The sequence below is a fragment of the Saccoglossus kowalevskii genome, chromosome 2 (genome assembly GCF_978046115.1).
Source record: "Saccoglossus kowalevskii chromosome 2, keSacKowa6.1, whole genome shotgun sequence".
NCBI lineage: Eukaryota > Metazoa > Hemichordata > Enteropneusta > Harrimaniidae > Saccoglossus > Saccoglossus kowalevskii.
In genome coordinates, this window is record NC_140642.1 from 47,674,319 (window position 1) to 47,698,164 (window position 23,846).

The 23,846-nt window shown below is 44.1% G+C and overlaps 7 non-coding genes and 78 pseudogenes across 7 annotated transcripts; all 85 read right to left on the reverse strand.

The window, feature by feature from the left end:
* Positions 1-440: 440 nt before the first annotated feature.
* LOC144360411 (5S ribosomal RNA) lies at positions 441-559 on the reverse strand (annotated as a pseudogene).
* Positions 560-655: 96 nt separating this feature from the next.
* On the reverse strand, positions 656-775 carry LOC144360415 (5S ribosomal RNA; annotated as a pseudogene).
* Positions 776-871: 96 nt separating this feature from the next.
* On the reverse strand, positions 872-991 carry LOC144360941 (5S ribosomal RNA; annotated as a pseudogene).
* A 96-nt stretch (positions 992-1,087) lies between these two features.
* On the reverse strand, positions 1,088-1,207 carry LOC144360413 (5S ribosomal RNA; annotated as a pseudogene).
* A 96-nt stretch (positions 1,208-1,303) lies between these two features.
* On the reverse strand, positions 1,304-1,423 carry LOC144343815 (5S ribosomal RNA). Its single transcript, XR_014928845.1, has one exon. It is a non-coding gene; the product is annotated as a 5S ribosomal RNA (ribosomal RNA).
* Positions 1,424-1,519: 96 nt separating this feature from the next.
* Positions 1,520-1,639, reverse strand: LOC144343779 (5S ribosomal RNA; annotated as a pseudogene).
* Positions 1,640-1,735: 96 nt separating this feature from the next.
* LOC144343775 (5S ribosomal RNA) lies at positions 1,736-1,855 on the reverse strand (annotated as a pseudogene).
* A 304-nt stretch (positions 1,856-2,159) lies between these two features.
* LOC144343785 (5S ribosomal RNA) lies at positions 2,160-2,279 on the reverse strand (annotated as a pseudogene).
* A 96-nt stretch (positions 2,280-2,375) lies between these two features.
* On the reverse strand, positions 2,376-2,495 carry LOC144360412 (5S ribosomal RNA; annotated as a pseudogene).
* Positions 2,496-2,591: 96 nt separating this feature from the next.
* Positions 2,592-2,711, reverse strand: LOC146750135 (5S ribosomal RNA; annotated as a pseudogene).
* Positions 2,712-2,807: 96 nt separating this feature from the next.
* LOC146750136 (5S ribosomal RNA) lies at positions 2,808-2,927 on the reverse strand (annotated as a pseudogene).
* Positions 2,928-3,231: 304 nt separating this feature from the next.
* Positions 3,232-3,351, reverse strand: LOC146750137 (5S ribosomal RNA; annotated as a pseudogene).
* A 96-nt stretch (positions 3,352-3,447) lies between these two features.
* On the reverse strand, positions 3,448-3,567 carry LOC146750138 (5S ribosomal RNA; annotated as a pseudogene).
* Positions 3,568-3,663: 96 nt separating this feature from the next.
* LOC146750139 (5S ribosomal RNA) lies at positions 3,664-3,783 on the reverse strand (annotated as a pseudogene).
* A 305-nt stretch (positions 3,784-4,088) lies between these two features.
* On the reverse strand, positions 4,089-4,208 carry LOC146750140 (5S ribosomal RNA; annotated as a pseudogene).
* Positions 4,209-4,304: 96 nt separating this feature from the next.
* On the reverse strand, positions 4,305-4,424 carry LOC146750141 (5S ribosomal RNA; annotated as a pseudogene).
* A 300-nt stretch (positions 4,425-4,724) lies between these two features.
* Positions 4,725-4,844, reverse strand: LOC146750142 (5S ribosomal RNA; annotated as a pseudogene).
* Positions 4,845-4,939: 95 nt separating this feature from the next.
* LOC146750143 (5S ribosomal RNA) lies at positions 4,940-5,059 on the reverse strand (annotated as a pseudogene).
* A 96-nt stretch (positions 5,060-5,155) lies between these two features.
* Positions 5,156-5,275, reverse strand: LOC146750144 (5S ribosomal RNA; annotated as a pseudogene).
* Positions 5,276-5,700: 425 nt separating this feature from the next.
* Positions 5,701-5,820, reverse strand: LOC146750145 (5S ribosomal RNA). The gene has a single exon (XR_014928651.1). It is a non-coding gene; the product is annotated as a 5S ribosomal RNA (ribosomal RNA).
* Positions 5,821-5,916: 96 nt separating this feature from the next.
* Positions 5,917-6,036, reverse strand: LOC146750146 (5S ribosomal RNA; annotated as a pseudogene).
* Positions 6,037-6,132: 96 nt separating this feature from the next.
* Positions 6,133-6,252, reverse strand: LOC146750147 (5S ribosomal RNA; annotated as a pseudogene).
* Positions 6,253-6,348: 96 nt separating this feature from the next.
* On the reverse strand, positions 6,349-6,468 carry LOC146750148 (5S ribosomal RNA; annotated as a pseudogene).
* Positions 6,469-6,563: 95 nt separating this feature from the next.
* On the reverse strand, positions 6,564-6,683 carry LOC146750149 (5S ribosomal RNA; annotated as a pseudogene).
* A 305-nt stretch (positions 6,684-6,988) lies between these two features.
* LOC146750150 (5S ribosomal RNA) lies at positions 6,989-7,108 on the reverse strand (annotated as a pseudogene).
* A 96-nt stretch (positions 7,109-7,204) lies between these two features.
* Positions 7,205-7,324, reverse strand: LOC146750151 (5S ribosomal RNA). The gene has a single exon (XR_014928799.1). It is a non-coding gene; the product is annotated as a 5S ribosomal RNA (ribosomal RNA).
* A 96-nt stretch (positions 7,325-7,420) lies between these two features.
* LOC146750152 (5S ribosomal RNA) lies at positions 7,421-7,539 on the reverse strand (annotated as a pseudogene).
* A 96-nt stretch (positions 7,540-7,635) lies between these two features.
* Positions 7,636-7,755, reverse strand: LOC146750153 (5S ribosomal RNA; annotated as a pseudogene).
* A 96-nt stretch (positions 7,756-7,851) lies between these two features.
* On the reverse strand, positions 7,852-7,971 carry LOC146750154 (5S ribosomal RNA; annotated as a pseudogene).
* A 95-nt stretch (positions 7,972-8,066) lies between these two features.
* On the reverse strand, positions 8,067-8,186 carry LOC146750155 (5S ribosomal RNA; annotated as a pseudogene).
* A 304-nt stretch (positions 8,187-8,490) lies between these two features.
* On the reverse strand, positions 8,491-8,610 carry LOC146750156 (5S ribosomal RNA; annotated as a pseudogene).
* Positions 8,611-8,706: 96 nt separating this feature from the next.
* Positions 8,707-8,825, reverse strand: LOC146750157 (5S ribosomal RNA; annotated as a pseudogene).
* A 96-nt stretch (positions 8,826-8,921) lies between these two features.
* LOC146750158 (5S ribosomal RNA) lies at positions 8,922-9,041 on the reverse strand (annotated as a pseudogene).
* Positions 9,042-9,137: 96 nt separating this feature from the next.
* Positions 9,138-9,257, reverse strand: LOC146750159 (5S ribosomal RNA; annotated as a pseudogene).
* A 96-nt stretch (positions 9,258-9,353) lies between these two features.
* LOC146750160 (5S ribosomal RNA) lies at positions 9,354-9,473 on the reverse strand (annotated as a pseudogene).
* A 96-nt stretch (positions 9,474-9,569) lies between these two features.
* Positions 9,570-9,689, reverse strand: LOC146750161 (5S ribosomal RNA; annotated as a pseudogene).
* Positions 9,690-9,785: 96 nt separating this feature from the next.
* LOC146750162 (5S ribosomal RNA) lies at positions 9,786-9,905 on the reverse strand. The gene has a single exon (XR_014928855.1). It is a non-coding gene; the product is annotated as a 5S ribosomal RNA (ribosomal RNA).
* A 95-nt stretch (positions 9,906-10,000) lies between these two features.
* Positions 10,001-10,120, reverse strand: LOC146750163 (5S ribosomal RNA; annotated as a pseudogene).
* A 96-nt stretch (positions 10,121-10,216) lies between these two features.
* Positions 10,217-10,336, reverse strand: LOC146750164 (5S ribosomal RNA; annotated as a pseudogene).
* A 425-nt stretch (positions 10,337-10,761) lies between these two features.
* Positions 10,762-10,881, reverse strand: LOC146750165 (5S ribosomal RNA). The gene has a single exon (XR_014928827.1). It is a non-coding gene; the product is annotated as a 5S ribosomal RNA (ribosomal RNA).
* A 96-nt stretch (positions 10,882-10,977) lies between these two features.
* On the reverse strand, positions 10,978-11,097 carry LOC146750166 (5S ribosomal RNA; annotated as a pseudogene).
* A 96-nt stretch (positions 11,098-11,193) lies between these two features.
* Positions 11,194-11,313, reverse strand: LOC146750167 (5S ribosomal RNA; annotated as a pseudogene).
* A 96-nt stretch (positions 11,314-11,409) lies between these two features.
* On the reverse strand, positions 11,410-11,529 carry LOC146750168 (5S ribosomal RNA; annotated as a pseudogene).
* Positions 11,530-11,834: 305 nt separating this feature from the next.
* LOC146750169 (5S ribosomal RNA) lies at positions 11,835-11,954 on the reverse strand (annotated as a pseudogene).
* Positions 11,955-12,050: 96 nt separating this feature from the next.
* LOC146750170 (5S ribosomal RNA) lies at positions 12,051-12,170 on the reverse strand. Its single transcript, XR_014928829.1, has one exon. It is a non-coding gene; the product is annotated as a 5S ribosomal RNA (ribosomal RNA).
* Positions 12,171-12,266: 96 nt separating this feature from the next.
* On the reverse strand, positions 12,267-12,385 carry LOC146750171 (5S ribosomal RNA; annotated as a pseudogene).
* A 96-nt stretch (positions 12,386-12,481) lies between these two features.
* LOC146750172 (5S ribosomal RNA) lies at positions 12,482-12,601 on the reverse strand (annotated as a pseudogene).
* A 96-nt stretch (positions 12,602-12,697) lies between these two features.
* Positions 12,698-12,817, reverse strand: LOC146750173 (5S ribosomal RNA; annotated as a pseudogene).
* Positions 12,818-12,912: 95 nt separating this feature from the next.
* Positions 12,913-13,032, reverse strand: LOC146750174 (5S ribosomal RNA; annotated as a pseudogene).
* A 304-nt stretch (positions 13,033-13,336) lies between these two features.
* Positions 13,337-13,456, reverse strand: LOC146750175 (5S ribosomal RNA; annotated as a pseudogene).
* Positions 13,457-13,551: 95 nt separating this feature from the next.
* Positions 13,552-13,671, reverse strand: LOC146750176 (5S ribosomal RNA; annotated as a pseudogene).
* A 96-nt stretch (positions 13,672-13,767) lies between these two features.
* On the reverse strand, positions 13,768-13,887 carry LOC146750177 (5S ribosomal RNA; annotated as a pseudogene).
* Positions 13,888-13,982: 95 nt separating this feature from the next.
* On the reverse strand, positions 13,983-14,102 carry LOC146750178 (5S ribosomal RNA; annotated as a pseudogene).
* Positions 14,103-14,406: 304 nt separating this feature from the next.
* On the reverse strand, positions 14,407-14,526 carry LOC146750179 (5S ribosomal RNA; annotated as a pseudogene).
* Positions 14,527-14,622: 96 nt separating this feature from the next.
* LOC146750180 (5S ribosomal RNA) lies at positions 14,623-14,742 on the reverse strand (annotated as a pseudogene).
* A 304-nt stretch (positions 14,743-15,046) lies between these two features.
* LOC146750181 (5S ribosomal RNA) lies at positions 15,047-15,166 on the reverse strand (annotated as a pseudogene).
* A 96-nt stretch (positions 15,167-15,262) lies between these two features.
* On the reverse strand, positions 15,263-15,382 carry LOC146750182 (5S ribosomal RNA; annotated as a pseudogene).
* A 96-nt stretch (positions 15,383-15,478) lies between these two features.
* Positions 15,479-15,597, reverse strand: LOC146750183 (5S ribosomal RNA; annotated as a pseudogene).
* A 96-nt stretch (positions 15,598-15,693) lies between these two features.
* Positions 15,694-15,813, reverse strand: LOC146750184 (5S ribosomal RNA; annotated as a pseudogene).
* Positions 15,814-15,909: 96 nt separating this feature from the next.
* LOC146750185 (5S ribosomal RNA) lies at positions 15,910-16,029 on the reverse strand (annotated as a pseudogene).
* Positions 16,030-16,333: 304 nt separating this feature from the next.
* On the reverse strand, positions 16,334-16,453 carry LOC146750186 (5S ribosomal RNA; annotated as a pseudogene).
* Positions 16,454-16,549: 96 nt separating this feature from the next.
* On the reverse strand, positions 16,550-16,668 carry LOC146750187 (5S ribosomal RNA; annotated as a pseudogene).
* A 312-nt stretch (positions 16,669-16,980) lies between these two features.
* LOC146750188 (5S ribosomal RNA) lies at positions 16,981-17,100 on the reverse strand (annotated as a pseudogene).
* Positions 17,101-17,404: 304 nt separating this feature from the next.
* On the reverse strand, positions 17,405-17,524 carry LOC146750189 (5S ribosomal RNA; annotated as a pseudogene).
* Positions 17,525-17,620: 96 nt separating this feature from the next.
* Positions 17,621-17,740, reverse strand: LOC146750190 (5S ribosomal RNA; annotated as a pseudogene).
* Positions 17,741-17,836: 96 nt separating this feature from the next.
* Positions 17,837-17,956, reverse strand: LOC146750191 (5S ribosomal RNA; annotated as a pseudogene).
* A 305-nt stretch (positions 17,957-18,261) lies between these two features.
* Positions 18,262-18,381, reverse strand: LOC146750192 (5S ribosomal RNA; annotated as a pseudogene).
* Positions 18,382-18,477: 96 nt separating this feature from the next.
* LOC146750193 (5S ribosomal RNA) lies at positions 18,478-18,597 on the reverse strand (annotated as a pseudogene).
* A 96-nt stretch (positions 18,598-18,693) lies between these two features.
* On the reverse strand, positions 18,694-18,813 carry LOC146750194 (5S ribosomal RNA; annotated as a pseudogene).
* A 96-nt stretch (positions 18,814-18,909) lies between these two features.
* Positions 18,910-19,029, reverse strand: LOC146750195 (5S ribosomal RNA; annotated as a pseudogene).
* A 96-nt stretch (positions 19,030-19,125) lies between these two features.
* LOC146750196 (5S ribosomal RNA) lies at positions 19,126-19,245 on the reverse strand (annotated as a pseudogene).
* A 96-nt stretch (positions 19,246-19,341) lies between these two features.
* Positions 19,342-19,461, reverse strand: LOC146750197 (5S ribosomal RNA; annotated as a pseudogene).
* A 213-nt stretch (positions 19,462-19,674) lies between these two features.
* Positions 19,675-19,794, reverse strand: LOC146750198 (5S ribosomal RNA; annotated as a pseudogene).
* A 312-nt stretch (positions 19,795-20,106) lies between these two features.
* Positions 20,107-20,226, reverse strand: LOC146750199 (5S ribosomal RNA; annotated as a pseudogene).
* Positions 20,227-20,322: 96 nt separating this feature from the next.
* LOC146750200 (5S ribosomal RNA) lies at positions 20,323-20,442 on the reverse strand (annotated as a pseudogene).
* A 96-nt stretch (positions 20,443-20,538) lies between these two features.
* Positions 20,539-20,658, reverse strand: LOC146750201 (5S ribosomal RNA; annotated as a pseudogene).
* A 96-nt stretch (positions 20,659-20,754) lies between these two features.
* Positions 20,755-20,874, reverse strand: LOC146750202 (5S ribosomal RNA; annotated as a pseudogene).
* Positions 20,875-20,970: 96 nt separating this feature from the next.
* Positions 20,971-21,090, reverse strand: LOC146750203 (5S ribosomal RNA; annotated as a pseudogene).
* Positions 21,091-21,186: 96 nt separating this feature from the next.
* On the reverse strand, positions 21,187-21,306 carry LOC146750204 (5S ribosomal RNA). Its single transcript, XR_014928852.1, has one exon. It is a non-coding gene; the product is annotated as a 5S ribosomal RNA (ribosomal RNA).
* A 96-nt stretch (positions 21,307-21,402) lies between these two features.
* LOC146750205 (5S ribosomal RNA) lies at positions 21,403-21,522 on the reverse strand (annotated as a pseudogene).
* A 96-nt stretch (positions 21,523-21,618) lies between these two features.
* On the reverse strand, positions 21,619-21,738 carry LOC146750206 (5S ribosomal RNA; annotated as a pseudogene).
* A 305-nt stretch (positions 21,739-22,043) lies between these two features.
* On the reverse strand, positions 22,044-22,163 carry LOC146750207 (5S ribosomal RNA; annotated as a pseudogene).
* Positions 22,164-22,259: 96 nt separating this feature from the next.
* On the reverse strand, positions 22,260-22,379 carry LOC146750208 (5S ribosomal RNA; annotated as a pseudogene).
* Positions 22,380-22,475: 96 nt separating this feature from the next.
* Positions 22,476-22,595, reverse strand: LOC146750209 (5S ribosomal RNA; annotated as a pseudogene).
* Positions 22,596-22,691: 96 nt separating this feature from the next.
* Positions 22,692-22,810, reverse strand: LOC146750210 (5S ribosomal RNA; annotated as a pseudogene).
* Positions 22,811-23,846: the final 1,036 nt, after the last annotated feature.

Consider the following 23,846-nt stretch of genomic DNA (forward strand, 5'->3'; position numbering starts at 1 on the left):
TTCAACTGACGATATTTCTTCTAGAGCGGTATAGTTGTCGTCGATCAGGCTGACAATGTTTGCCTTAGTCACAGTATGTCTCACACTCGGCGAGGCGGCCATCTTGGCCGACAACCCAGCCTGAACAGAATATCTGAACAGGCTGGAAGGCTAGCTTTCCCAGAGCACGATTACACTAAATTCTGTGCTGAGAAGTAGGAGAAACAGCTGTTCATAAAATTCCAAGAAATATAGACGTTGGATGCCTTACACACGCAAGGATGACAAAGGATTTCAGGAGCACCGGTCTGAGGCGTCGATCTTGGACGAGAACTGGTGAATTCTGCAATGGTTTGGCAGTAGGCTGAACATTTGTCGGAATTGGATTTCAATTAATGCTTCGGCTAGACAAACAATCACGGGAAAAAGATAGTATGTATGGTGGAATAAAAATGTTGATAATCCTACTGCACGTGATATTCTCAGCCGGTCTCCCATGCAAGTACTAACCACGTCCGGTTAGCTTAACTTCAGTGATCAGACGAGAACTGGTGTATTCTGCAATGGTTTGGCAGTAGGCTGAATATTTGTCGGAATAGGATTTCAATTAATGTTTCGGCTCGGCAAATAATAAAGGGAAAAATATAGTATGTACAGTGGAATAAAAATGTTGATAAGCCTACTGCACGTGGCATTCCCAGCAGGTCTTCCATGCAAGTACTAACCACGCCCGATGCAGCTTAACTTCGGCAATCGGACGAGAACTGGTGTATTCTGCAATGGTGTGGCAGTAGGCTGAATATTCGTCGGAATTGGATGTCATTTAATGCTACGGCTAGGCAAAAAATCATGGGCAAAAGTAAGTATGTAATGTGGAATAAAAATGTTGATGAGCCTACTGCACGTGGTATTCCCAGCCGGTCTCCCATGCAAGTACTAACCACGCCCGATGCAGCTTAAATTCAGTGATCGGACGAGAACTGGTGTGTTCTGCAATGGTTTGACAGTAGGCTGAATATTCGTCAGAATTGCCTGTGGTGTAAAGCGTTGGCTAGGCAAAAAATCCCGGGAAAAATTTGGTATGTACGGTGGAATAAAAATGTTGATAAGCCTACTGCACGTGGTATTCCCAGCCGGTCTCCCATGCAAGTACTAACCACGCCCGATGCAGCTTAACTTCAGTGATCGGACGAGAACTGGTGTATTCTGCAATGGTTTGGCAGTAGACTGAATATTTGTCGGAATTGGATTTCAATTAATGCTTCGGCTAGGCAAAAAATCCCGGGAAAAAGTTAGTATGTACGGAGGAATAACAATGTTCATCAGCCTACTGCACGTGGTATTCCCAGCCGGTCTCCCATGCAAGTACTAACCACGCCCGATGCAGCTTAACTTCAGTGATCGGACGAGAACTGGTGTATTCTGCAATGGTTTGGCAGTAGGCTGAATATTCGTCGGAATTGGATGTCATTTACTGCTACGGCTAGGCAAAAAATCCCGGGAAAACGTTAGTATGTACGGTGGAATAAAAATGTTGATGAGGCTAATGCACGTGGTATTCCCAGCCTGTCTCCCATGCAAGTACTAACCACGCCCGATGCAGCTTAACTTCAGTGATCGGACGAGAACTGGTGTATTCTGCAATGGTTAGGCAGTAGGCTGAATATTCGTCCGAATTGTATGTCATTTAATGCTTCGTCTAGGCAAAGAATCATGGGAAAAAGTTAGTATGTAATGTGTTATACAAATGATGATGAGCCTACTGCACGTGGTATTCTCAGCCGGTCTCCCATGCAAGTACTAACCACGCCCGATGCAGCTTAACTTCAGTGATCGAACGGGAACTGGTGTGTTCTGCAATGGTTTGACAGTAGGCGGCATATTCGTCAGAATTGCATGTCGTTTAACGCTTTGGCTAGGCAAAAAATCCCGGGAAAAATTTGGTATGTACGGTGGAATAAAAATGTTGATGAGCCTAATGCACATGATATTCCAGGCCGGTCTCCAATGCAACCACGCCCAATGTAGCTTAACTTCAGTGATCGGACGAGAACTGGTGTATTCTGCGATGGTTTGGCAGTAGGCTAAATATTCGTCCGAATTGTATGTCATTTAATGCTTCGTCTAGGCAAAAAACACGGGAAAAAGATAGTATGTATGGTGGAATAAAAATATTCATCAGCCTACTGCACGTGGTATTCCCAGCCGGTCTCCCATGCAAGTGCAAACCACGCCCGATGCAGCTTATCTTCAGAGATCGGACGAGAACTGGTGTATTCTGCAATGGTTTGGCAGTAGACTGAATATTTGTCGGAATTGGATTTCAATTAATGCTTCGGCTAGGCAAAAAATCCTGGGAAAAACTTAGTATGTACGGTGGAATAAAAATGTTCATCAGCCTACTGCACTTGGTATTCCCAGCCGGTCTCCCATGCAAGTACTAACCACGCCCGATGCAGCTTAACTTCAGAGATCGGACGAGAACTGGTGTATTCTGCAATGGTTTGGCAGTAGACTGAATATTCGTCGGAATTGGATGTAATTTAATACTTCGGCAAGGCAAAAAATCCCGGGAAAACGTTAGTATGTACGGTGGAATAAAAATGTTGATGAGCCTAATGCACGTGGTATTCCCAGCCTGTCTCCCATGCAAGTACTAACCACGCCCGATGCAGCTTAACTTCAGTGATCGGACGAGAACTCGTGTATTCTGCAATAGTTTGGCAGTAGGCTGAATATTCGTCGGAATTGGATGTCATTTAATGCTACGGCTAGGCAAAAAATCATGGGTAAAAGTAGGTATGTAATGTGGTATAAAAAAGTTGATGAGCCTACTGCACGTGGTATTCTCAGCCGGTCTCCCATGCAAGTACTAACAACGCCCGATGCTGCTTAAATTCAGTGATCGAACGGGAACTGGTGTGTTCTGCAATGGTTTGACAGTAGGCTGAATATTCGTCAGAATTGCATGTCGTTTAACGCTTCGGCTAGGCAAAAAATCCCGGGAAAAATTTGGTATGTACGGTGGAATAAAAATGTTGATGAGCCTAACGCACATGGTATTCCAGGCCGGTCTCCCATGCAACCACGCCCGATCCAGCTTAACTTCAGTGATCGGACGAGAACTGATGTATTCTGCTATGGTTTGGCAGTAGGCTGAATATTCGTCTGAATTGTATGTCATTTAATGCTTCGTCTAGGCAAAAATCATGGGAAAAATTTAGAATGTAATGTGGAATAAAAATGTTGATGGGCCTACTGCACGTGGTATTCCCAGCCGGTCTCCCGTGCAAGTCCTAACCATGCCCGATGTAGCTTAACTTCAGTGATCGGACGAGAACTGGTGTATTCTGCATTGGTTTGGCAGTAGGCTGAATATTCGTCGGAATTGTATGTAATTTAGGACTTCGGCTAGGCAAAAAATCCCGGGAAAACGTTAGTATGTACGGAGGAATAAAAATGTTGATGAGCCTAATGCACGTGGTATTCCAAGCCTGTCTCCCATGCAAGTACTAACCACGCCCGATGCAGCTTAACTTCAGTGATCGGACGAGAACTGGTGTATTCTGCAATGGTTAGGCAGTAGGCTGAATATTCGTCCGAATTGTATGTCATTTAATGCTTCGTCTAGGCAAAAAATCATGGGAAAAAGTTAGTATGTAATGTGGAATAAAAATGATGATGAGCCTACTGCACGTGGTATTCTCAGCCGGTCTCCCATGCAAGTACTAACCACGCCCGATGCAGCTTAACTTCAGTGATCGATCGGGAACTGGTGTGTTCTGCAATGGTTTGACAGTAGGCGGAATATTCGTCAGAATTGCATGTCGTTTAACGCTTTGGCTAGGCAAAAAATCCCGGGAAAAATTTGGTATGTACGGTGGAATAATAATGTTGATGAGCCTAATGCACATGATATTCCAGGCCGGTCTCCAATGCAACCACGCCCGATGTAGCTTAACTTCAGTGATCGGACGAGAACTGGTGTATTCTGCGATGGTTTGGCAGTAGGCTGAATATTCGTCCGAATTGTATGTCATTTAATGCTTCGTCTAGGCAAAAAAACACGGGAAAAAGATAGTATGTATGGTGGAATAAAAATATTCATCAGCCTACTGCACGTGGTATTCCCAGCCGGTCTCCCATGCAAGTACTAACCACGCCCGATGCAGCTTAACTTCAGAGATCGGACGAGAACTTGTGTATTCTGCAATGGTTTGGCAGTAGACTGAATATTCGTCGGAATTGGATGTAATTTAATACTTCGGCAAGGCAAAAAATCCCGGGAAAAATTTGGTATGTACGGTGGAATAAAAATGTTGATAAACCTACTGCACGTGGTATTCCCAGCCGGTCTCCCATGCAAGTACTAACCATGCCCGATGCAGCTTAACTTCAGTGATCGGACGAGAACATGTGTATTCTGCAATGGTTTGGCAGTAGGCTGAATATTCGTCGGAATTGGATGTCATTTACTGCTCCGGCTAGGCAAAAAATACCGGGAAAACGTTAGTATGTACGGTGGAATAAAAATGTTGATGAGCCTAATGCACGTGGTATTCCCATGCAAGTACTAACAACGCCCGATGCAGCTTAAATTCAGTGATCGAAGGGGAACTGGTGTATTCTGCAATGGTTTGGCAGTAGGCTGAATATTCGTCCGAATTGTATGTCATTTAATGATTCATCTAGGCAAAAAATCATGGGAAAAAGTTAGTATGTAATGTGGAATAAAAATGTTGATGAGCCTACTGCACGTGGTATTCTCAGCCGGTCTCCCATGCAAGTACTACCCACGCCCTATGCAGCTTAACTTCAGTGATCGGACGAGAACTGGTGTGTTCTGCAATGGCTTGGCAGTAGACTGAATATTCGTCGGAATTGGATGTAATTTAATACTTCGGCTAGGCAAAAAATCCCGGGAAAAGTTAGTATGTACGGTGGAATAAAAATGTTCATCAGCCTACTGCATGTGGTATTCCCAGCCGGTCTCCCATGCAAGTACTAACGACGCCCTATGCAGCTTAACTTCAGTGATCGGACGAGAACTGGTGTATTCTGCAATGGTTTGGCAGTAGGCTGAATATTCGTCGGAATTGGATGTCATTTAATGCTACGGCTAGGCAAAAAATCATGGGTAAAAGTTAGTATGTAATGTGGAATAAAAAAGTTTATGAGCCTACTGCACGTGGTATTCTCAGCCGGTCTCCCATGCAAATACTAACCACACCCGATGGAGCTTAACTTCAGTGATCGAACGGGAACTGGTGTGTTCTGCAATGGTTTGACAGTAGGCTGAATATTCGTCAGAATTGCATGTCGTTTATCGCTTCGGCTAGGCAAAAAATCCCGGGAAAAATTTGGTATGTACGGTGGAATAAAAATGTTGATGAGCCTAATGCACATGATATTCCAGGCCGGTCTCCCATGCAACCACGCCCGATGCAGCTTAACTTCAGTGATCGGACGAGAACTGGTGTATTCTGCAATGGTTTGGCAGTAGACTGAATATTCGTCGGAATTTGATGTAATTTAATACTTCGGCAAGGCAAACCATGCCCGATGCAGCTTAACTTCAGTGATCAGACGAGAACTGGTGTATTCTGCAATGGTTTGGCAGTAGGCTGAATATTCGTCGGAATTGGATGTAATTTAATACTTCGGCTAGGCAAAAAATCCCGGGAAAATGTTAGCATGTACGGTGGAATAAAAATGTTCATCAGCCTACTGCACGTGGTATTCCCAGCCGGTCTCCCATGCAAGTACTAACCACGCCCTATGCAGCTTAACTTCAGTGATCGAACGAGAACTGGTGTATTCTGCAATGGTTTGGCAGTAGGCTGAATATTCGTCAGAATTGGATGTCATTTAATGCTACGGCTAGGCAAAAAATCATGGGTAAAAGTTAGTATGTAATGTGGAATGAAAATGTTGATGAGCCTACTGCACGTTGTATTCCCAGCCGGTCTCCCATGCAAGTACTAACCACGCCTTATGCAGCTTAAATTCAGTGATCGGACGTGAACTGGTGTGTTCTGCAATTGTTTGACAGTAGGTTGAATATTCGTCAGAATTGCCTGTGGTTTAACGCGTTGGCTAGGCAAAAAATCCCGGGAAAAATTTGGTATGTATGGTGGAATAAAAATGTTGATAAGCCTACTGCATGTGGTATTCCCAGCCGGTCTCCCATGCAAGTACTAACCACGCCCGATGCAGCTTAACTTCAGTGATCGGACGAGAACTGGTGTATTCTGCAATGGTTTGGCAGTAGTCTGAATATTCGTCGGAATTGGATGTCATTTACTGCTACGGCTAGGCAAACAATCCCGGGAAAACGTTAGTATGTACGGTGGAATAAAAATGTTGATGAGCCTAATGCACGTGGTATTCCAAGCCTGTCTCCCATGCAAGTACTAACCACGCCCGATGCAGCTTAACTTCAGTGATCGGACGAGAACTGGTGTATTCTGCAATGGTTTGGCAGTAGGCTGAATGTTCGTCCGAATTGTATGTCATTTAATGCTTCGTCTAGGCAAAAAATCATGGGAAAAGTTAGTATGTAATGTGGAATAAAAATATTGATGAGCCTACTGCACGTGGTATTCTCAGCCGGTCTCCCATGCAAGTACTAACCACGCCCGATGCAGCTTAACTTCAGTGATCGAACGGGAACTGGTGTGTTCTGCAATGGTTTGACAGTAGGCTGAATGTTCGTCAGAATTGCATGTCGTTTAACGCTTCGGCTAGGCAAAAAATCCAGGGAAAAATGTGGTATGTACGGTGGAATAACAATGTTGATGAGCCTAATGCACATGGTATTCCAGGCCGGTCTCCCATGCAACCACGCCTGATGCAGCTTAACTTCAGTGATCAGACGAGAACTGGTGTATTCTGCAATGGTTTGGCAGTAGGCTGATTATTCGTCCGAATTGTATGTCATTTAATGCTTCGTCTAGCCAAAAAATCATGGGAAAAATTTAGAATGTAATGTGGAATAAAAATGTTGATGGGCCTACTGCACGCGGTATTCCCAGTCGGTCTCCTGTGCAAGTCCAAACCATGCCCGATGCAGCTTAACTTCAGTGATCGGACGAGAACTGGTGTATTCTGCAATGGTTTGGCAGTAGGCTGAATATTCGTCGGAATTGGAGGTAATTTAATACTTCGGCTAGGCAAAAAATCCCGGGAAAATGTTAGTATGTACGGTGGAATAAAAATGTTCATCAGCCTACTGCACGTGGTATTCCCAGCCGGTCTCCCATGCAAGTACTAACCACGCCCTATGCAGCTTAACTTCAGTGATCGAACGAGAACTGGTGTATTCTGCAATGGTTTGGCAGTAGGCTGAATATTTGTCGGAGTTGGATTTCAATTAATGCTTCGGCTAGACAAAAAATCACGGGAAAAAGATAGTATGTATGGTGGAATAAAAATGTTGATAAGCCTACTGCACGTGATATTCTCAGCCGGTCTCCCATGCAAGTACTAACCACGTCCGGTTAGCTTAACTTCAGTGATCAGACGAGAACTGGTGTATTCTGCAATGGTTTGCCAGTAGGCTGAATATTCGTCGGAATCGGATGTCATTTAATGCTACGGCTAGGCAAAAAATCATGGGTAAAAGTTAGTATGTAATGTGGAATGAAAATGTTGATGAGCCTACTGCACGTTGTATTCCCAGCCGGTCTCCCATGCAAGTACTAACCACGCCTGATGCAGCTTAAATTCAGTGATCGGACGAGAACTGGTGTGTTCTGCAATTGTTTGACAGTAGGTTGAATATTCGTCAGAATTGCCTGTGGATTAACGCGTTGGCTAGGCAAAAAATCCCGGGAAAAATTTGGTATGTATGGTGGAATAAAAATGTTGATAAGCATACTGCATGTGGTATTCCCAGCCGGTCTCCCATGCAAGTACTAACCACGCCCGATGCAGCTTAACTTCAGTGATCGGACGAGAACTGGTGTATTCTGCAATGGTTTGGCAGTAGTCTGAATATTCGTCGGAATTGGATGTCATTTACTGCTACGGCTAGGCAAAAATCCCGGCAAAACGTTAGTATGTACAGTGGAATAAAAATGTTGATGAGCCTAATGCACGTGGTATTCCCAGCCTGTCTCCCATGCAAGTACTAACCACGCCCGATGCAGCTTAACTTCAGTGATCGGACGAGAACTGGTGTATTCTGCAATGGTTTGGCAGTAGTCTGAATATTCGTCGGAATTGGATGTCATTTACTGCTACGGCTAGGCAAAACATCCCGGGAAAGCGTTAGTATGTACGGTGGAATAACAATGTTGATGAGCCTAATCACATGGTATTCCAGGCCGGTCTCCCATGCAACCACGCCCGATGCAGCTTAACTTCAGTGATCGGACGAGAACTGGTGTATTCTGCAAGGGTTTGGCAGTAGGCTGAATATTCGTCGGAATTGGATGTAATTTAATACTTCGGCTAGGCAAAAAATCCCGGGAAAATGTTAGTATGTACGGTGGAATAAAAATGTTCATCAGCCTACTGCACGTGGTGTTCCCAGCCGGTCTCCCATGTAAGTGCTAACCACGCCCTATGCAGCTTAACTTCAGTGATCGGACGAGAACTGGTGTATTCTGCAATGGTTTGGCAGTAGGCTGAATATTTGTCGGAATTGGATTTCAATTAATGCTTCCGCTAGACAAAAAATCACGGGAAAACGATAGTATGTATGGTGGAATAAAAATGTTGATAAGCCTACTGCACGTGATATTCTCAGTCGGTCTCCCATGCAAGTACTAACCACGTCCGGTTAGCTTAACTTCAGTGATCAGACGAGAACTGGTGTGTTCTGCAATGGTTTGGCAGTAGGCTGAATATTCGTCGGAATAGGATTTCAATTAATGTTTCGACTAGGCAAATAATGAAGGGAAAAAGATAGTATGTACGATGGAATAAAAATGTTGATAAGCCTACTGCACGTGGCATTCCCAGCAGGTCTTCCATGCAAGTACTAACCACGCCCGATGCAGCTTAACTTCGGCGATCGGATGAGAACTGGTGTATTCTGCAATGGTTTGACAGTAGGATGAATATTCGTCGGAATTGGATGTCAGTTAATGCTACAGCTAGGCAAAAAATCATGGGTAAAAGTTAGTATGTAATGTGGAATAAAAATGTTGATGAGCCTACTGCACGTGGTATTCCCAGCCGGTCTCCCATGCAAGTACTAACCACGCCCGATGCAGCTTAAATTCAGTGATCGGACGAGAACTGGTGTGTTCTGCAATGGTTTGACAGTAGGCTGAATATTCGTCAGAATTGCCTGTGGTTCAACGCGTTGGCTAGGCAAAAAATCCCGGGAAAAATTTGGTATGTACGGTGGAATAAAAATGTTGATAAGCCTACTGCACGTGGTATTCCCAGCCGGTCTCCCATGCAAGTTCTAACCATGCCCGATGCAGCTTAACTTCAGTGATCGGACGAGAACATGTGTATTCTGCAATGGTTTGGCAGTAGGCTGAATATTCGTCGGAATTGGATGTCATTTACTGCTACGGCTAGGCAAAAAATCCCGGGAAAACGTTAGTATGTACGGTGGAATAAAAATGTTGATGAGCCTAATGCACGTGGTATTCCCAGCCTGTCTCCCATGCTAGTACTAACCACGCCCGATGCAGCTTAGCTTCAGTGATCGGACGAGAACTGGTGTATTCTGCAATGGTTTGGCAGTAGGCTGAATATTCGTCCGAATTGTATGTCATTTAATGCTTCATCTAGGCAAAAAATCATGGGAAAAAGTTAGTATGTAATGTGGAATAAAAATGTTGATGAGCCTACTGCACGTGGTATTCTCAGCCGGTCTCCCATGCAAGTACTACCCACGCCCTATGCAGCTTAACTTCAGTGATCGGACGAGAACTGGTGTATTCTGCAATGGTTTGGCAGTAGGCTGAATATTCGTCGGAATTGGATGTAATTTAATACTTCGGCTAGGCAAAAAATCCTGGGAAAAGTTAGTATGTACGGTGGAATAAAAATGTTCATCAGCCTACTGCATGTGGTATTCCCAGCCGGTCTCCCATGCAAGTACTAACGACGCCCTATGCAGCTTAACTTCAGTGATCGGACGAGAACTGGTGTATTCTGCAATGGTTTGGCAGTAGGCTGAATATTCGTCGGAATTGGATGTCATTTAATGCTACGGCTAGGCAAAAAATCATGGGTAAAAGTTAGTATGTAATGTGGAATAAAAAAGTTTATGAGCCTACTGCACGTGGTATTCTCAGCCGGTCTCCCATGCAAATACTAACCACACCCGATGGAGCTTAACTTCAGTGATCGAACGGGAACTGGTGTGTTCTGCAATGGTTTGACAGTAGCCTGAATATTCGTCAGAATTGCATGTCATTTATCTCTTCGGCTAGGCAAAAAATCCCGGGAAAAATTTGGTATGTACGGTGGAATAAAAATGTTGATGAGCCTAATGCACATGATATTCCAGGCCGGTCTCCCATGCAACCACGCCCGATGCAGCTTAACTTCAGTGATCGGACGAGAACTGGTGTATTCTGCAATGGTTTGGCAGTAGACTGAATATTCGTCGGAATTTGATGTAATTTAATACTTCGGCAAGGCAAACCATGCCCGATGCAGCTTAACTTCAGTGATCAGAGGAGAACTGGTGTATTCTGCAATGGTTTGGCAGTAGGCTGAATATTCGTCGGAATTGGATGTAATTTAATACTTCGGCTAGGCAAAAAATCCCGGGAAAATGTTAGCATGTACGGTGGAATAAAAATGTTCATCAGCCTACTGCACGTGGTATTCCCAGCCGGTCTCCCATGCAAGTACTAACCACGCCCTATGCAGCTTAACTTCAGTGATCGAACGAGAACTGGTGTATTCTGCAATGGTTTGGCAGTAGGCTGAATATTCGTCGGAATTGGATGTCATTTAATGCTACGGCTAGGCAAAAAATCATGGGTAAAAGTTAGTATGTAATGTGGAATGAAAATGTTGATGAGCATACTGCACGTTGTATTCCCAGCCGGTCTCCCATGCAAGTACTAACCACGCCTTATGCAGCTTAAATTCAGTGATCGGACGTGAACTGGTGTGTTCTGCAATTGTTTGACAGTAGGTTGAATATTCGTCGGAATTGCCTGTGGTTTAACGCGTTGGCTAGGCAAAAAATCCCGGGAAAAATTTGGTATGTATGGTGGAATAAAAATGTTGATAAGCCTACTGCATGTGGTATTCCCAGCCGGTCTCCCATGCAAGTACTAACCACGCCCGATGCAGCTTAACTTCAGTGATCGGACGAGAACTGGTGTATTCTGCAATGGTTTGGCAGTAGTCTGAATATTCGTCGGAATTGGATGTCATTTACTGCTACGGCTAGGCAAACAATCCCGGGAAAACGTTAGTATGTACGGTGGAATAAAAATGTTCATGAGCCTAATGCACGTGGTATTCCAAGCCTGTCTCCCATGCAAGTACTAACCACGCCCGATGCAGCTTAACTTCAGTGATCGGACGAGAACTGGTGCATTCTGCAATGGTTTGGCAGTAGGCTGAATGTTCGTCCGAATTGTATGTCATTTAATGATTCGTCTAGGCAAAAAATCATGGGAAAAATTTGGTATGTACGGTGGAATAACAATGTTGATGAGCCTAATGCACATGGTATTCCAGGCCGGTCTCCCATGCAACCACGCCTGATGCAGCTTAACTTCAGTGATCAGACGAGAACTGGTGTATTCTGCAATGGTTTGGCAGTAGGCTGATTATTCGTCCGAATTGTATGTCATTTAATGCTTCGTCTAGCCAAAAAATCATGGGAAAAATTTAGAATGTAATGTGGAATAAAAATGTTGATGGGCCTACTGCACGCGGTATTCCCAGTCGGTCTCCTGTGCAAGTCCAAACCATGCCCGATGCAGCTTAACTTCAGTGATCGGACGAGAACTGGTGTATTCTGCAATGGTTTGGCAGTAGGCTGAATATTCGTCGGAATTGGATGTAATTTAATACTTCGGCTAGGCAAAAAATCCCGGGAAAATGTTAGTATGTACGGTGGAATAAAAATTTTCATCAGCCTACTGCACGTGGTATTCCCAGCCGGTCTCCCATGCAAGTACTAACCACGCCCTATGCAGCTTAACTTCAGTGATCGAACGAGAACTGGTGTATTCTGCAATGGTTTGGCAGTAGGCTGAATATTTGTCGGAGTTGGATTTCAATTAATGCTTCGGCTAGACAAAAAATCACGGGAAAAAGATAGTATGTATGGTGGAATAAAAATGTTGATAAGCCTACTGCACGTGATATTCTCAGCCGGTCTCCCATGCAAGTACTAACCACGTCCGGTTAGCTTAACTTCAGTAATCAGACGAGAACTGGTGTATTCTGCAATGGTTTGGCAGTAGGCTGAATATTCGTCGGAATTGGATGTCATTTAATGCTACGGCTAGGCAAAAAATCATGGGTAAAAGTTAGTATGTAATGTGGAATGAAAATGTTGATGAGCCTACTGCACGTTGTATTCCCAGCCGGTCTCCCATGCAAGTACTAACCACGCCTGATGCAGCTTAAATTCAGTGATCGGACGAGAACTGGTGTGTTCTGCAATTGTTTGACAGTAGGTTGAATATTCGTCAGAATTGCCTGTGGATTAACGCGTTGGCTAGGCAAAAAATCCCGGGAAAAATTTGGTATGTATGGTGGAATAAAAATGTTGATAAGCATACTGCATGTGGTATTCCCAGCCGGTCTCCCATGCAAGTACTAACCACGCCCGATGCAGCTTAACTTCAGTGATCGGACGAGAACTGGTGTATTCTGCAATGGTTTGGCAGTAGTCTGAATATTCGTCGGAATTGGATGTCATTTACTGCTACGGCTAGGCAAAAATCCCGGGAAAACGTTAGTATGTACGGTGGAATAAAAATGTTGATGAGCCTAATGCACGTGGTATTCCCAGCCTGTCTCCCATGCAAGTACTAACCACGCCCGATGCAGCTTAACTTCAGTGATCGGACGAGAACTGGTGTATTCTGCAATGGTTTGGCAGTAGTCTGAATATTCGTCGGAATTGGATGTCATTTACTGCTACGGCTAGGCAAAACATCCCGGGAAAGCGTTAGTATGTACGGTGGAATAACAATGTTGATGAGCCTAATGCACATAATCTTCCAGGCCGGTCTCCAATGCAACCACGCCCGATGCAGCATAACTTCAGTGATCGGTCGAGAACTGGTGTATTCTGCAATGGTTTGGCAGTAGGCTGAATATTCGTCCGAATTGTATGTCATTTAATGCTTCGTCTAGGCAAAAAACACGGGAAAAAGATAGTATGTATGGTGGAATAAAAATGCTCGTCAGCCTACTGCACGTGGTATTCCCAGCCGGTCTCCCATGCAAGTACTAACCACGCCCGATGCAGGTTATCTTCAGAGATCGGTCGAGAACTGGTGTATTCTGCAATGGTTTGGCAGTAGGCTGAATATTCGTCCGAATTGTATGTCATTTAATGCTTCGTCTAGGCAAAAAACACGGGAAAAAGATAGTATGTATGGTGGAATAAAAATGCTCGTCAGCCTACTGCACGTGGTATTCCCAGCCGGTCTCCCATGCAAGTACTAACCACGCCTGATGCAGCTTAAATTCAGTGATCGGACGAGAACTGGTGTGTTCTGTAATTGTTTGACAGTAGGTTGAATATTCGTCAGAATTGCCTGTGGATTAACGCGTTGGCTAGGCAAAAAATCCCGGGAAAAATTTGGTATGTATGGTGGAATAAAAATGTTGATAAGCATACTGCATGTGGTATTCCCAGCCGGTCTCCCATGCAAGTACTAACCACGCCCGATGCAGCTTAACTTCAGTGATCGGACGAGAACTGGTGTATTCTGCAATGGTTTGGCAGTAGTCTGAATATTCGTCGGAATTGGATGTCATTTACTGCTACGGCTAGGCAAAAATCCTGGGAAAACGTTAGTATGTATGGTGGAATAAAAATGTTGATGAGCCTAATGCACGTGGTATTCCCAGCCTGTCTCCCATGCAAGTACTAACCACGCCCGATGCAGCTTAACTTCAGTGATCGGACGAGAACTGGTGTATTCTGCAATGGTTTGGCAGTAGTCTGAATATTCGTCGGAATTGGATGTCATTTACTGCTACGGCTAGGCAAAACATCCCGGGAAAGCGTTAGTATGTACGGTGGAATAACAATGTTGATGAGCCTAATGCACATAATCTTCCAGGCCGGTCTCCAATGCAACCACGCCCGATGCAGCATAACTTCAGTGATCGGTCGAGAACTGGTGTATTCTGCAATGGTTTGGCAGTAGGCTGAATATTCGTCCGAATTGTATGTCATTTAATGCTTCGTCTAGGCAAAAAACACGGGAAAAAGATAGTATGTATGGTGGAATAAAAATGCTCGTCAGCCTACTGCACGTGGTATTCCCAGCCGGTCTCCCATGCAAGTACTAACCACGCCCGATGCAGGTTATCTTCAGAGATCGGACGAGAACTGGTGTATTCTGCAATGGTTTGGCAGTAGACTGAACATTCGTCCGAATTGTATGTCATTTAATGCTTCGTCTAGGCAAAAAATCATGGGAAAAAGTTAGTATGTAATGTGGAATAAAAATATTGATGAGCCTACTGCACGTGGTATTCTCAGCCGGTCTCCCATGCAAGTACTAACCACGCCCGATGCAGCTTAACTTCAGTGATCGAACGGGAACTGGTGTGTTCTGCAATGGTTTGACAGTAGGCTGAATGTTCGCAGAATTGCATGTCGTTTAACGCTTCGGCTAGGCAAAACATCCAGGGAAAAATTTGGTATGTACGGTGGAATAACAATGTTGATGAGCCTAATGCACATGGTATTCCTGGCTGGTCTCCCATGCAACCACGCCTGATGCAGCTTAACTTCAGTGATCGGACGAGAACTGGTGTATTCTGCAATGGTTTGGCAGTAGGCTGAATATTCGTCCGAATTGTATGTCATTTAATGCTTCGTCTAGCCAAAAAATCATGGGAAAAATTTAGAATGTAATGTGGAATAAAAATGTTGATGGGCCTACTGCACGTGGTATTCCCAGCCGGTCTCCCGTGCAAGTCCAAACCATGCCCGATGCTGCTTAACTTCAGTGATCGGACGAGAACTGGTGTATTCTGCAATGGTTTGGCAGTAGGCTGAATATTCGTCGGAATTGGATGTAATTTAATACTTCGGCTAGGCAAAAAATCCCGGGAAAATGTTAGTATGTACGGTGGAATAAAAATGTTCATCAGCCTACTGCACGTGGTATTCCCAGCCGGTCTCCCACGCAAGTACTAACCACGCCCTATGCAGCTTAACTTCAGTAATCGAACGAGAACTGGTGTATTCTGCAATGGTTTGGCAGAAAGCTGAATATTTGTCGGAGTTGGATTTCAATTAATGCTTCGGCTATACAAAAAATTACGGGAAAAAGATAGTATGTATGGTGGAATAAAAATGTTGATAAGCCTACTACACGTGATATTCTCAGCCGGTCTCCCATGCAAGTACTAACCACGTCCGGTTAGCTTAACTTCAGTGATCAGACGAGAACTGGTGTATTCAGCAATGGTTTGGCAGTAGGCTGAATATTCGTCGGAATTGGATGTCATTTAATGCTACGGCTAGGCAAAAAATCATGGGTAAAAGTTAGTATGTAATGTGGAATGAAAATGTTGATGAGCCTACTGCACGTTGTATTCCCAGCCGGTCTCCCATGCAAGTACTAACCACGCCTGATGCAGCTTAAATTCAGTGATCGGACGAGAACTGGTGTGTTCTGCAATTGTTTGACAGTAGGTTGAATATTCGTCAGAATTGCCTGTGGTTTAACGCGTTGGCAAGGCAAAAAATCCCGGGAAAAATTTGGTATGTATGGTGGAATAAAAATGTTGATAAGCCTACTGCATGTGGTATTCCCAGCCGGTCTCCCATGCAAGTACTAACCACGCCCGATGCAGCTTAACTTCAGTGATCGGACGAGAACTGGTGTATTCTGCAATGGTTTGGCAGTAGTCTGAATATTCGTCGGAATTGGATGTCATTTACTGCTACGGCTAGGCAAAAAATCCCGGGAAAACGTTAGTATGTACGGTGGAATAACAATGTTGATGAGCCTAATGCACATGATCTTCCAGGCCGGTCTCCAATGCAACCACGCCCGATGCAGTATAACTTCAGTGATCGGTCGAGAACTGGTGTATTCTGCAATGGTTTGGCAGTAGGCTGAATATTCGTCCGAATTGTATGTCATTTAATGCTTCGTCTAGGCAAAAAACACGGGAAAAAGATAGTATGTATGGTGGAATAAAAATGCTCGTCAGCCTACTGCACGTGGTATTCCCAGCCGGTCTCCCATGCAAGTACTAACCACGCCCGATGCAGGTTATCTTCAGAGATCGGACGAGAACTGGTGTATTCTGCAATGGTTTGGCAGTAGGCTGAATATTTGTCGGAGTTGGATTTCAATTAATGCTTCGGCTAGACAAAAAATCACGGGAAAAAGATAGTATGTATGGTGGAATAAAAATGTTGATAAGCCTACTGCACGTGATATTCTCAGCCGGTCTCCCATGCAAGTACTAACCACGTCCGGTTTGCTTAACTTCAGTGATCAGACGAGAACTGGTGTATTCTGCAATGGTTTGGCAGTAGGCTGAATATTCGTCGGAATTGGATGTCATTTAATGCTACGGCTAGGCAAAAAATCATGGGTAAAAGTTAGTATATAATGTGGAATGAAAATGTTGATGAGCCTACTGCACGTTGTATTCCCAGCCGGTCTCACATGCAAGTACTAACCACGCCTGATGCAGCTTAAATTCAGTGATCGGACGAGAACTGGTGTGTTCTGCAATTGTTTGACAGTAGGTTGAATATTCGTCAGAATTGCCTGTGGTTTAACGCGTTGGCTAGGCAAAAAATCCCGGGAAAAATTTGGTATGTATGGTGGAATAAAAATGTTGATAAGCCTACTGCATGTGGTATTCCCAGCCGGTCTCCCATGCAAGTACTAACCACGCCCGATGCGGCTTATCTTCAGTGATCGGACGAGAACTGGTGTATTCTGCAATGGTTTGGCAGTAGTCTGAATATTCGTCGGAATTGGATGTCATTTACTGCTACGGCTAGGCAAAAAATCCCGGGAAAACGTTAGTATGTACGGTGGAATAACAATGTTGATGAGCCTAATGCACATGATCTTCCAGGCCGGTCTCCAATGCAACCACGCCCGATGCAGTATAACTTCAGTGATCGGTCGAGAACTGGTGTATTCTGCAATGGTTTGGCAGTAGGCTGAATATTCGTCCGAATTGTATGTCATTTAATGCTTCGTCTAGGCAAAAAACACGGGAAAAAGATAGTATGTATTATGGAATAAAAATGCTCGTCAGCCTACTGCACGTGGTATTCCCAGCCGGTCTCCCATGCAAGTACTAACCACGCCCGATGCAGGTTATCTTCAGAGATCGGACGAGAACTGGTGTATTCTGCAATGGTTTGGCAGTAGACTGAATATTCGTCGGAATTGGATGTAATTTAATACTTCGGCAAGGCAAAAAATCCCGGGGAAACGTTAGTATGTACGGTGGAATAAAAATGTTGATGAGCCTAATGCACGTGGTATTCCCAGCCTGTCTCCCATGCAAGTACTAACCACGACCGATGCAGCTTAACTTCAGTGATCGGACGAGAACTGGTGTATTCTGCAATGGTTTGGCAGTAAGTTGAATATACGTCGGAATTGGATGTCATTTAATGCTATGGCTAGGCAATAAATCATGGGTAAAAGTTAGTATGTAATGTGGTATAAAAAAGTTGATGAGCCTACTGCACGTGGTATTCTCAGCCGGTCTCCCATGCAAGTACTAACCACGCCCGATGCAGCTTAAATTCAGTGATCGAACGGGAACTGGTGTGTTCTGCAATGGTTTGACAGTAGGCTGAATATTCGTCAGAATTGCATGTCGTTTAACGCTTCGGCTAGGCAAAAAATCCCGGGAAAAATTTGGTATGTACTGTGGAATAAAAATGTTGATGAGCCTAATGCACATGGTATTCCAGGCCGGTCTCCCATGCAACCACGCCCGATGCAGCTTAACTTCAGTGATCGGACGAGAACTGGTGTATTCTGCAATGGTTTGGCAGTAGACTGAATATTCGTCGGAATTGGATGTAATTTAATACTTCGGCAAGGCAAAAAATCCCGAGAAAAATTTGGTATGTACGGTGGAATAAAAATGTTGATAAACCTACTGCACGTGGTATTCCCAGCCGGTCTCCCATGCAAGTACTAACCATGCCCGATGAAGGTTAACTTCAGTGATCGGACGAGAACATGTGTATTCTGCAATGGTTTGGCAGTAGGCTGAATATTCGTCAGAATTGGATTTCAATTAATGTTTCGGCTAGGCAAATAATAAAGGGAAAAAGATAGTATGTACGGTGGAATAATAATGTTGATAAGCCTACTGCACGTGGCATTCTCAGCAGGTCTTCCAAGCAACTACTAACCACGCCCGATGCAGCTTAACTTCGGCGATCGGACGAGAACTGGTGTATTTTGCAATGGTTTGGCAGTAGGCAGAATATTCGTCGGAATTGGATGTCATTTAATGCTACGGCTGGGTAAAAAATCATTGGCAAAAGTTAGTATGTAATGTGGAATAAAAATGTTGATAAGCCTAATGCACGTGGTATTCCCAGCCGGTATCCCATAAAAGTACTAACCACGCCCGATGCAGCTTAACTTCAGTAATCGGACGAGAACTGGTGTATTCTGCATTGGTTTGGCAGTAGGCTGAATATTCGTCGGAATTGGATGTCATTTAATGCTACGGCTAGGGAAAAAATCATAGGAAAAAGTTAGTATGTAATGTGGAATAAAAATGTTGATGAGCCTACTGTACGTGGTATTCCCAGCCGGTCTCCCATGCTAGTACTAACCACGCCCGATGCAGCTTAACTTCAGTGATCCGACCAGAACTGGTGTATTCTGCAATAGTTTTGCAGTAGGCTGAATATTCGTCGGAATTGGATGTCATTTAATGCTATGGCTGGGTAAAAAATCATTGGCAAAAGTTAGTATGTAATGTGGAATAAAAATGTTGATGAGCCTACTGTACGTGGTATTCCCAGCCGGTCTCCCATGCTAGTACTAACCACGCCCGATGCAGCTTAACTTCAGTAATCGGACAAGAACTGGTGTGATCTGCAATGGTTTGACAGTAGGCTGAAAATTGGTCAGAATTGCATGTCATTTAACGCTTCAATAAGGCAAAATATCCCGGGAAAAATTTGGTATGTACGGTGGAATAAAAATGTTGATAAGCCTACTGCACATGGTATTCCCAGCCGGTCTCCCATGCAAGTACTAACCACGCCCGATGCAGCTTAACTTCAGTGATCGGACGAGAACTGGTGTATTCTGCAATTGTTTGGCAGTAGGCTCGATATTCGTCGGAATTGGATGTAATTTAATACTTCGGCTAGGCAAAAAATCCAGGGAAAAAGTTAGTATGTACGGTAGAATAAAAATGTTGATGAGCCTAATGCACGTGGTATACCCAGCCGGTCTCCATGCAAGTACTAACCACGCCCGATGCAGCTTAACTTCAGTGATTGGACGAGAACTGGTGTATTCTGCAATAAAAATGTTCATCAGCCTACTGCACGTGGTATTCCCAGCCGGTCTCCCATGCAAGTACTGACCACGCCCGATGCAGCATAACTTCAGTGATTGGACGAGATCTGGTGTATTCTGCAATGGTTTGGCAGTAGGCTGGATATTCGTTGGAATTGGATGTAATTTATAACTTTGGCTAGGCAAAAAATCCCGGGAAAAAGTTAGTATGTACGGTGGAATAAAAATGTTGATGAGCCTAATGCACGTGGTATTCCCAGCCGGTCTCGCGTGCAAGAACTAACCACGCCCGATGCAGCTTAACTTCAGTAATCGGACAAGAACTGGTGTGATCTGCAATGGTTTGACAGTAGGCTGAGTATTCGTCAGAATTGGATGTCGTTTAACGCTTCGGGTAGGCAAAAAATCCCGTGAAAATGTTGGTATGTATGGTGGAATAAAAATGTTGATAAGTCTACTGCACGTGGTATTCCCAGCCAGTCTCCCATGCAAGTACTAACCACGCCCGATGCAGCTTAACTTCAGTGATCGGACAATAACTGGTGTGTTCTGCAATGGTTTGACAGTAGGCTGAATATTCGTCAGAATTGCATGTCGTTTAACGCTTCGGTAAGGCAAAAAATCCCGGGAAAAAGTTGGTATGTACGATGGAATAAAAATGTTGATAAGCCTAATGCACATGGTATTACAAGCCGGTCTCCCATGCAAGTACTAACCACGCCCGATGCAGCTTAACTTCAGTGATCGGACGAGAACTGGTGTATTCTGCAATGGTTTGGCAGTAGGCTGGATATTCGTTGGAATTGGATGTAATTTATTACTTTGGCTAGGCAAAAAATCCCGGGAAAAAGTTAGTATGTACGGTGGAATAAAAATGTTGATGAGCCTACTGCACGTGGTATTCCCAGCCGGTCTCCCATGCTAGTACTAACCACGCCCGATGCAGCTTAACTTCAGTGATCCGACCAGAACTGGTGTATTCTGCAATAGTTTTGCAGTAGGCTGAATATTCGTCGGAATTGGATGTCATTTAATGCTATGGCTGGGTAAAAAATCATTGGCAAAAGTTAGTATGTAATGTGGAATAAAAATGTTGATGAGCCTACTGTACGTGGTATTCCCAGCCGGTCTCCCATGCTAGTACTAACCACGCCCGATGCAGCTTAACTTCAGTAATCGGACAAGAACTGGTGTGATCTGCAATGGTTTGACAGTAGGCTGAATATTGGTCAGAATTGCATGTCAGTTAACGCTTCAATAAGGCAAAATATCCCGGGAAAAATTTGGTATGTACGGTGGAATAAAAATGTTGATAAGCCTACTGCACATGGTATTCCCAGCCGGTCTCCCATGCAAGTACTAACCACGCCCGATGCAGCTTAACTTCAGTGATCGGACGAGAACTGGTGTATTCTGCAATGGTTTGGCAGTAGGCTGGATATTCGTTGGAATTGGATGTAATTTATTACTTTGGCTAGGCAAAAAATCCCGGGAAAAAGTTAGTATGTACGGTGGAATAAAAATGTTGATGAGCCTACTGCACGTGGTATTCCCAGACGGTCTCCCATGCTAGTACTAACCACGCCCGATGCAGCTTAACTTCAGTGATCGGACGAGAACTGGTGTATTCTGCAATGGTTTGGCAGTAGGCTGAATATTCGTCCGAATTGTATGTCATTTAATGCTTCGTCTAGGCAAAAAATCATGGGAAAAAGTTAGTATGTAATGTGGATTAAAAATGTTGATGAGCCTACTGCACGTGGTATTCCCAGCCGGTCTCGCGTGCAAGAACTAACCACGCCCGATGCAGCTTAACTTCAGTGATCGGACAAGAACTGGTGTGATCTGCAATGGTTTGGCAGTAGACTGAATATTCGTCGGAATTGGATGTCATTTAATGCTACGGCTAGGCAAAAAATCATGGGTAAAAGCTAGTATGTAATGTGGTATAAAAAAGTTGATGAGCCTACTGCACGTGGTATTCTCAGCCGGTCTCCCATGCAAGTACTAACCACGCCCGATGCAGCTTAAATTCAGCGATCGAACGGGAACTGGTGTGTTCTGCAATGGTTTGACAGTAGGCTGAATATTCGTCAGAATTGCATGTCGTTTAACGCTTCGGCTAGGCAAAAAATCCCGGGAAAAATGTGTTATGTACGGTGGAATTAAATTGTTGATGAGCCTAATGCACTTGGTATTCCAAGCCGGTCTCCCATGCAACCACGCCTGATGCAGCTTAACTTCAGTGATCGGACAAGAACTGGTGTGATCTGCAATGGTTTGGCAGTAGGCTGAATATTCGTCGGAATTGGATGACATTTAATGCTTCAGCTAGGCAAAAAATTCCGGGAAAAACTTAGTATGAACTACGGAATAAATTTTTTTATGAGCCTACTACACGTGGTATTCCCAACCGGTCTCCCATGCAAGTACTAACCATGCCCGATGCAGGTTAACTTCAGTGATCGGACGAGAACTGGTGTATTCTGCAATGGTTTGGCAGTGGGCTGAATATTCGTTCGAATTGTATGTCATTTAATGCTTCGTCTAGGCAAAAAATCATGGGAAAAAGTTAGTATGTAATGTGGAATAAAAATGTTGATGAGCCTACTGCACGTGGTATTCCCAGCCTGTCTCCCATGCAAATACTAACCACGCCCTATGAAGCTTAACTTCAGTGATCGGACGAGAACTGGTGTATTCTGCAATGGTTTGGCACTAGGCTGAATATTCGTCAGAATTGGATGTCATTTAATAATACGGTTAGGCAAAAAATCATGGGAAAAAGTTAGTATGTAATGTGGAATAAAAATGTTGATGAGCCTACTACATGTGGTATTCCCAACCGGTCTCCCATTCAAGTACTAACCATGCCCGATGCAGGTTAACTTCAGTGATCGGATGAGAACTGGTGTATTCTGCATTGGTTTGGCAGAAGGCTGAATATTCGTCGCAATTGAATGTCATTTAATGCTTCGGCTAGGCAAAAAATCATAGAAAAAAGATAGTATGTACAGTGAAATAGAAATGTTGATGAGCCTACTGCACGTGGTATTCTCAGCTGGTCTCCCATGCAAGTACTAACCACGTCCGGTGAGATTAACTTCAGTGATCGGACGAGAACTGGTGTATTCTGCATTGGTTTGTCAGTAGGCTGAAAATTCGTCGGAATTGGATGACATTTAATGCTTCGGCTATGCAAAAAATCATGGGAAAAAGTTAGTATGTACAGTGAAATAAAAATGTTGATGAGCCTACTGCACGTGGTATCATCAGCCGGTTTCCCATGCAAGTACTAACCACGTCCGGTGAGCTTAACTTCAGTGATCAAACGAGAACTGATGTATTCTGCAATGGTTTGGCAGTAGGCTGAATACACGTCGGAAGTGGATGTCATTTAATGCTACGGCTAGGCAAAAAATCCCGGGAAAAAGTTAGAATGTACGGTGGAATAAAAATGTTGATGAGCCTAATGCACGTGGTATTCCCAGCCGGTCTCCAATGCAAGTACTAACCACTCCCAATGCAGCTTAACTTCAGTGATTGGACGAGAACTGGTGTATTCTGCAATGGTTTGTCAGTAGGCTGAATATTCGTCGGAATTTGATGTAATTTAATACTTCGGCTAGGCAAAAAATCCCGGGAAAAAGTTAGAATGTACGGTGGAATAAAAATGTTGATGAGCCTAATGCACGTGGTATTCCCAGCCGGTCTCGCATGCAAGTACTAACCACGCCCGATGCAGCTTAACTTCAGCGATCGGACGAGAACTGGTAATGGCAAAGTACTGAAAAGTAGTGGCAAAGTGTTGAAAAGTGTGGCAAAGTACTGAAAAGTTGTGTCAAGTGCTGAAAAGTAGTGGCAAAGTACTGAGAAGCAGTGGCAAAGTACTGAAAAGTGTGGCAAAGTACTGAAAAGTGTGGCAAAGTACTGAAAAGTTGTGACAAAGTCATGGCAAAGTACTGAAATGTTGTGGCAAAGTGCTGAAAAGTGTGGCAAAGTACTGAAAAGTTGTGACAAAGTCGTGGAAAAGTACTGAAAAGTGTGGCAAAGTACTGGAAAGTGTGGCAAAGTACTGAAAAGTTGTGGCAAAGTACTGAAAAAGTGTGGCAAAGTAATGACAAGTTGTGGCAAAGTGCTGAAACGTTGTGGCAAAGTACTGACAATCAGTGGCAAAGTACTGAAAAGTGT